At 39.9% G+C, this 8,631-nt stretch overlaps 1 pseudogene across 1 annotated transcript; it reads right to left on the bottom strand.

Annotated features, from left to right (window-relative positions):
* Nucleotides 1-3,096: 3,096 nt before the first annotated feature.
* Nucleotides 3,097-7,295, bottom strand: LOC149821346 (scarecrow-like protein 9 pseudogene; annotated as a pseudogene). Its single transcript, XR_016426406.1, has 2 exons — nt 7,219-7,295; nt 3,097-6,265 (listed from the first exon to the last, which is right to left on the bottom strand). The product of XR_016426406.1 is annotated as a scarecrow-like protein 9 pseudogene (transcript).
* Nucleotides 7,296-8,631: the final 1,336 nt, after the last annotated feature.

Below are 8,631 nucleotides of genomic sequence, written 5' to 3'. Positions count from 1 at the left end.
CTGGTTTACACCGTTGGGAAAATGACCGGAGATACAGCAAGCTTATTCAAGGCAACTAGGTCTCTGATCCCGAGGGTGGTTTCCCCATCCACGGGAAAAAACTTCTTGACTGAATATAAGTTTTCTATGTAATTTGCTAACTGCCGATGCCTAACACCTTATAAAGTATGTTTCTCCAAATCTAGTCAAACTATGATTCGTAGAATTTTTAGATGCTGTTGCATGGTGGCATTGTATATTGCCTCAGGGTATATTTTGTCTTTTTAGCCTAAGGGCTACATTAATCATTCCTGCTTTTTTATACAAGTAAAAAAGGAGCAAAGAGACTGCTCTGGCCCAAGCATGTTAGGATGTGATAGTGGTTCAAGGTGCTTGTTACCAGATCTCAAATAATAAAAAGTTAAATATTTAAAACCAACGTCCTTTTTGGGCAGACTTCACACACCTGAATGCTTTAGGAATGTTGTTTTGGATAATGGTGAAAAACCACGTCGCTCACTGAGTTCATTGGCATAAAACCTCAGGACTCTCTTGCCCACCAGTGACTACACCCAGCTTCAGCCTCGATGCAAAGAATACACCAGTTGCTTTCAGACTTGTGATGTCCTCAACTTGGTGGCATTTGAACCGACGACAATTGCATTACAAATTGGATGCTCTAACCTCTGAGCTAAGTGGGTTCAACTCACATAACAGGTCGGATTTAGCCCATAATCAGATTCAGAGGATCTGGAGTAGGATGGGATCAGACAAAACTGAATCCAGATCTGACTAGTTTAAAATCCAATATTTACACATGATTGGATTAGGGCTCAGATGCAAACTAGACACTGAATCTGGATCTGATTATTGATTGGATACAAATTTGGCTACAGAATCCTATTAGAATTTGGGTTGGATGTCCGATTATATCTGATCTATTGACATCCCTATGGGCAATGTTTTAATAATGTCATAATATGTTTTTTTTTCCTCATGGAAAAAGATAAAAAACGTGATTAGGGACATCAGCAACATGGCCCTCTATGAAAGGAATGTTGGTTTAGAAATCATTAATTGTCCAGTATAACAATGAGTGTTTGGGTCAAGACAGTTCCTATTGTTGGTATTTCTGGTTAAACCTAATTGGGAGGTAATGAGCAGAGGTAGGCAAGATTCAGGTAACAGGGTCAAGATTGAAGAAAGCAGAAAAGATATTTTACTGACTATTAGATGGTCACTTGTTGCCGGTGTGTATGGCTTGTCAATTAAATCCAACAGAAGAGCGGCCAATTGTTGAATTCATATGGAACATCATTAGAATTATGACCATTCAAAATGGGCATGGTGCTAAATGAAACATGATGATAGGAATCACTTACTGGAGCATTTGATTCTGATGCATCGATAGGTTTTCACAAGCTTCCAAAAATCAATGGCTTATAATTTCCATAAAATTTTGAGGCTGTAAATACCATTTTTTCATCCAAAATGCATGATCCCAGTATCGATTTCGAGTACGCCAATCATGTTGAACACAACTATGGGGTCAGAATTTTGAAAGAAACATCTGAAATCCATTATCATGTTTTATTTAGCACCAGCCCATTTTTGTTGGTTTTCATTTCCCTACTTCATACATGGGATTTAAAAAGAAAAGGTTTTGTGGCAAAATAGTTCCTGCCTTATGCAATTTTGCAAATTGGTCCCTACCTTTTTATTAACCTTTGCAAATCAGTCAGGTTAACAGCTGTTAGCTTTCTTGACCTTTCAAGAAAAAAAAAGCTTTCCTTATGGTAACTGTTAAAGAGCAGACAAATTAACAGTTTTGCCTTTACACGAGGACCAATTTGCAAAATGTGAATAATGTAGGAACTAATTTGCAAAAAGTGAATACACTAACTATTTGATGAAGGGCATTCCGGTGACCAGTTAACCATGGTCAAACTAACGGCTGTTGACAAAAGGACCAGTTTGTAATATCGGTGAGAAAGGTGAGGACTGATTCACAAAATGGCATAAGGCTGGGACTATTTTGCAAATGAGCCACTATTTTGCATTACCATATAACGTGGGGACCAATTTGCAAAAAACTCTAAAAAAAACCACAACCATAGAGTTTACATTAAGGCCAATAAAAATTGGCCCCTCGAAATGCTCTCTCTGAATACCATAGATCTTGCCCTCAAACAATGGAACCTTCTCTGTCTGTCATTATTTCCTGGTAAATAACCTACTGTATAACGGTAATGCAACAAAGATGGTTAATACCCATGTCACCAAAAATCGTAGTCTTGTACTGCTAGAGTCCAATGCTTGCAAAAACAAATCTCAGGCCAAAGCAAGCACTTTGTATTCATAAAGTGATCTAGTTTTGGTGCTTAAATCTTAGGGTGGTGCAGGACCACTTAATGGACAAATCACAGATGCCCTTCACGTCAAGCACCATCACTTCCTACCGCTAGATAAGGTAGTCCTAGCCCCCCTCAGGGATGGGCAAGAATTAACCCTGCAACGATGGCCACAACATTTCGCCTCTCTCTCTCTGAAACGTTAGGCAGACCTCTAGCAGTTATAAAACTATACCATTGGGTTTTGAACCTGCAACGTCCCAACACAAGGAGACGTGCACTAGCTGCTCCTACCAAATAAGCAGAGACCCCGTTGGTATCTCTCTCACACAGATTCAAGGGTGGATTCCAACTAAATTGACCATGTTGAACACATCCACCAGGTTACATAGAGTCAAAACAACTTGGATGATGAGATTCCAACTAGATTGTAGTTACAATCAACTATATATATGTTCCCCGTGTGTGAATTTGACATTTACGTGGAGCCGTAAGCAGTCCAATAATGCAACTACTAAAACCATGAACCATAGAAACTTTCTTAAGACGACAGGTAAAGTGCAAACTGAAAGTTCAGACATTCTAAGGTTATCCTATCGCTTCACTATTGACTCTGCCTCTTCAAAAGGTCATGGGCCTCATATATTTGGCGTCTCAGGTTTTCCCTTTGACCAGCCATATCCCTGTATAAAATAACTATGATTTTATCCACTGGAAGTTCATATAGGAATGTAATATACAGAAACACCAACAAGCACTAAAGAAATTGAAGATCTGCAACTATCAATAACAAGATATGTAAGACTTCATAGGCCTCATTTACAAGGTTACTCTTCTCAAAATTCGTCATCCTTTACGGCACTATAGTAATTAAATATGGTCATAGACTCATAGGCAAGGATAGACTAGATTAGATAACATTATGCATCTATAGCAAAACTAATTATCTAAACACATAAATAACCAACAAAACCATAAGTACCTCCCTTAGCAGCCATGCTTTCTTGAAACTGGTGGCACTGATGCCCCCTTGCATCTGCATGCCATCTTTCAGATCGCTATCCTGAAACTGGAGAGCTGAATTTGCAAAACTTGTCTACATCTTATCCTTCGGCAGAGGCCTGTAACTTCAACAGCCAAGGATCTCTTTCATTTCATATGCAGGTTCCCAATGCGAAAATTCTTGCATTCAGATCCATCATATGGATATAAAATCCAGGCATGAAAGGAGTGCAGGAGCAAATGCAGGCAGCAATTGTCCGTAAAATGGCTCACTAGTTACGATTTGCAGGCACCCAAGTTGAAAGAGCCTGAAGTATCCTCCCCTTCCAGCCTTGCAGCATCCACTGACAGTCTTCATCGACCACAAAATCTTTATGGTATATATCCCTTATTTTGTCTCTTGATTTCTTCATTATGTCCTGGTTCAAAGGAAGTTGCACGAATCCAGCTCGCCGATTTCGAACCTGCCACTGCTTGTAGGCCTCTGGCCTCTCAATCCTGTCTGAGCTCTCACACGCAACAATATTCAAGACCTCTCGACCAAATAATTCTCTCTCTATCAGTATCCTTTCTGGATGATCACGAGGAGCGTTTGTCTCAAGCATATCAAATAATGCAGAGAAGTGGAACAGAGCCTCCCGAAAGCGTGTTATAAAGAAAGGAGCACTATATGCTCCATTGACTATGCCAAGAATAAAAACTTTTGGGTTCATCTTCCTGATCTTGTTCAGCACAATGTTCCTTGGACAATCTACAACTACTGTCTCATCGAACAGATTCCGCATTCTATACAAGCAGTTAACAACCAGAACTTCATCTTCATCCAATTCAAGGTCCTCAATCTCAATATTCTCCCACTTGGATGCTATTGCCTTGTACTTGAATGGGACATTAAACATGCGAGCATATTCTGACAACCGATGTCCAGTCTCCTCAATCCTTTCAGCAGGTTTGAACCCAGGTTGGGGAAACTCAATTCCTGTAATACGGAGTCTTGGAGGACCACCAGGTCTTCCTGACAGACGCTGGATGAAACTTGGCCATTGAAACCCATACAGGATACCAAAATCAATGATATGCAGTCTGGTTGCATTCTCAGCCACATTCAAAGTAGTCTGGTTTGAAAAGAAATGGGAGAGCCTCTTGAAAGGGCAAGCAGCTGTATATAATTGGTATGCTTTCAAGATGCTTGCAGCTGACTTTCCTTTTGTTTTGAGGGCATAATAGATCCGGCTCCCTGTACCAGATAAACGTGCTTCTAAGCTCTCTGCAAAGCAATGTGCTAATCGCTGTGTACCATCACCATAAGGTGAAGAGTGCTGACGTATTTGCTTTAGGAGTTCAGTTGCACTTCGATGATCATCTGTAGCTACAGCTTGAGCACAGTGAATGAGGAGAGCCCTCAAGTCCACAACTTCCCTTTTACCCTGCTTTTTACCACGAGACTTTGTGCCATTATGTCCTTTTGAATGCCCATTTTGAGCATTTTTTCCCATGCTATTCTGCATAGCTTCTCGAAGATTAGTTACTGATTCAAGGCACTTCCCTTTTCTACATAGCAAGACCTGGTCAAACATTTCCGACCGAACAGTTTCTGAAGAAGAGCTGATAGCCGAGTGTTTGTTACTCCTTTCAGCTTCCAACTCTGTGTCTTCCCTGTGAGGATTCCTGTGTCTCCTCAAGCCATTCTGTTCATTATCTTCCATGGATTTCACAACTGAGAATTCTCTTTCATCCCTTTTCTCTACTTTGATATTTGTGTTATCATCACACAGCTTTAGATTTTGCACCAATGCTTTGCTTTCTAGGTCAAGGGCCAGGTTACCATTTGGTAGAACATTACTTGCTTCCCGCATCAAATCTCTAGGCAATGCATCATTTTCTAAGTTAAAAACCAAAGTACCATTTGAAAGACGGCTAGTCACCTCCTCCTTCAACTCTTGCTGGGATCCACCGGTGTCAGGGTCAACAAACAACGTACCATTAGGAACAAACTTTCTTCCAGGTTTTGATTCTTGAGACAAGACATTGCTTTGTATGGCAATTGCAAAGTTGCCATTGGGAAGAAATTCCCTCACTTCCTGCTTTAAGTCTGGAGGTAATCTGTTTGTTTGCAGGTTGAATGATATGTTACCATTCGGAAGGAACTTGCTTGCTTCCTCCATTCCTCTTCTAAACTGCCACACATGTGACACATCAAAGATATCAGGAAGTCCAAAATTTTCTATCAATGTCTCCCTGTATCCTTCAACAAGATCAACTCTGCTACCCCCAGGGGAGTTGGATGACTGGGTCGAGTAATTGATAGACAAAGTTGAATCAGGGGAGACTAACTCAATTTGGTTGGGATATTCAAAATGATCAGGCATCCAATTAGAATCACTCACGCTGTTGCTGTTACCATTGATATGGCTACCCCCATGCTGGTTATGACTGTTATCCCCTGTGTAACCACTGCCGTCTTCTGGGTTCTCAGAAGTGTTACCATGGTAAAGTGGGTGACGATCAGGTAATGAAGGATACTTCTCGCCGAGTATATCATAGAAGGGTTTCTCAGCCGCTTGAAGGGCGGAACCCTCTTGATACATGCAACTCTTCTCCTCCATGTCCCCGTCCATTAGCATCTCTCTTATATAGTTCAGAAGCACATCAGACATCAATTCACAGTCTGCTGGACAATCGCCATTGGCAGGAACAGAACCTACATCAGGGCAAGGAGAAGCAGGGAAACTCGGGGGAGGTGGATCAGGTAGAATTAGGTGGACATCTTGGAAAGGCTCATCTACTCTAAACCCGTTGAGAAAAACCGACAAATCCTCGAGGGGGTCCATAAATTTGGATACTCACAGAAGAGAAACAGAGGATGCAATCTACACTGATCAAAGCCGGAGACCATACACTCCCAAAGTCATAGATCACAGGCTTCCCCACAGCTTTAACAAGGAATCAAGAAGGAGAAAAAGTAGCATATATCAGAGCAACGCATTTGTCACAGCCTATTTCACCATTAACTAGCTATAAAGCACATGAAAAACGACAGAAACCAAACTATTGATAATCGACGCCAATATCTAGATTTCCATCATTTTGACACCAATCTTCAGGAAAAGTTTATGAATCTTTAGTAAAATCAAGATAAATCGATACCCACAAACATGCACAAAACCTTAATTAATGAACCAATGCCTGCACCATCTGGTAATCGGAAAACCCAAATTTCCCACTAAAAAACCAAGAAATTCAAACAAAATCATAAAAACTATTCACAGATTATAAACCAAACTATCGATGATCGACGCCCATTTCTACACAAGATTTATCATTTTGACACCAATCTTCAGGAAAATTTCATGCATCTGTAGTAAAATCAGATAAATCGATACGCACAAACATGCACAAAACTTTAACTAATGAACCAATGCCTGCACCATCTGGCAATCTAAAAACCCAAATATCCCACTAAAAAAAACCAAGAAATTCAAACAAAATAATAGAAACTATTCACAGATTATCAATCTCCCCATATTCAAACAGGTGTCCTCCCATAAATACGCCAAAAAAAACTAGAAAAAGAAAAATCAAGAACTAATCATGACTACCAGTCCACATAAAACCAAACATAAATTCATCACAAATTCCAATCTTATCGTTCAAGCCCTCAAGTATAGTCAAAAGTAAAAATATACACAGGAAACCAAATAACAAAATACAAAAAGCAGAATTCTCCAATAATCTTAAAAAAAAGAATCGATCTCTAACTAAAATCACCTCTCCATCACTAATAGACGGACTAAATCATTATTTTGCCATGCAAAAACCTATAAAAAGAAAAAGATTAATTTCTAATTACCACGATCGTACCCCAAAACTCACAGAGAGAGAATACCTCGCAGTAATGGCCAGAGCTAGAGCTCCAGAGCTCCAGAGAGAGAGAGAGAGGAAGGAAAGAGAGAGCGCCACCCTGGTTAAAAAAGGGCAAAAGGTTAAAAACAGGGGGGAAGACCCAAGCGGTGGCCTACCAACCGTCCGATCCCCGCGGGATGATAATCAACCGGCTATCTCCGGTCTCCCCCGGCAGCTTACCGCTGACCTACTTTGGATGGCCGATTCCCCCTCAATTCCTCGGCGATGTTGTCAGTATCGGCCTTGAATCGTTTGGCCACCAATTCAGATGTATAATCAACTGAATCGTTCTGTATCGGCCCAAAAATAATAAAAAAATTTACATGTCGATCATAACGTGATACATGTTAAAACTATTAAAATAACATTAAAATAATATAAAAAATTAAATTTTAGTTTTTATATTTATTAAAAATAACCGATTCAGGAGTAAACCGTATCGAATTTATGCCGATACGATTCGTATCGGCCATACTGATAATATTTCGCCTTCGCTTCCCTTCGTTGTCAATTATTGTCCTTGTCTCTAACGAAATGACCGAAATGCCCTTATCAACCGTGGAAAAGCCTGGGAATATATGTGTTGAATAATTGTGGACCGTACACCTAGGAGAAGATCCATGGTTGACGATCATCATTGCAGTATATCCGTATCGTGGGACGCGTTGATCGCAGGATTCGTTGGTCCAGTCTGAGGGGGTTCCTTCCAGGATAATGGTCTGGTGGGTCTCCTGGGTGGGGCCCTATTTGACAAGGACACGATTTGATGACACGAGTTGGTGATTTTTTTTAAATGACACAATTTTCTTAATTTTTATTTAATAATGAATTATTTTTATATTTGATGTATAATAATATATTTTTATAAAAGTATAAAAAAATTAGTTAAAATTACTAAATTATGTTCAAATAATGTATGCATAGGACAATGTCGTGTCATTATATTGTGTCTCCGTACTAGGTAGGATGTCACCGTGACATAGGCACGGAGGGCAAATCAAGCTGCTTATTTGGGCAATAACATTTGGAACATGTTTAGGATGTTTTATTTGCTATTTTTTTTATGCATTAAAGCTGTCTCATGAATCGTTTACGGTTGTTTGGACATACTTGGTGAAGGCCTAATGATGCTCCGGTTAGAAGGTTGGAAAAATGGGAAAATATATTAGTTAAAAGAGGTTGGGGTAAGCCTAGAAAGACTTGGATGAAGATGATAGAAAAGGATATGAATGCTTTGAACCTTACAGAGGACATGGCATTGGATAGAAATGATCGGAGGAAAAGGATTCATGTGGAAGACCCAAAATGAATTTCTTTTTTGGTTCATATCGCTGACCCCAATTGTTTTGGGATGAAGGCGTAGTTGTTGTTGTTGTTGTTTAAAGCTGTCTCATAC

The sequence above is a fragment of the Nuphar pumila genome, chromosome 12, assembly GCF_984573655.1.
Source record: "Nuphar pumila chromosome 12, dmNupPumi1.hap1.1, whole genome shotgun sequence".
In the NCBI taxonomy this organism is placed as follows: Eukaryota; Viridiplantae; Streptophyta; class Magnoliopsida; order Nymphaeales; family Nymphaeaceae; genus Nuphar; species Nuphar pumila.
This window is presented reverse-complemented; position numbering and strand designations above follow the sequence as displayed.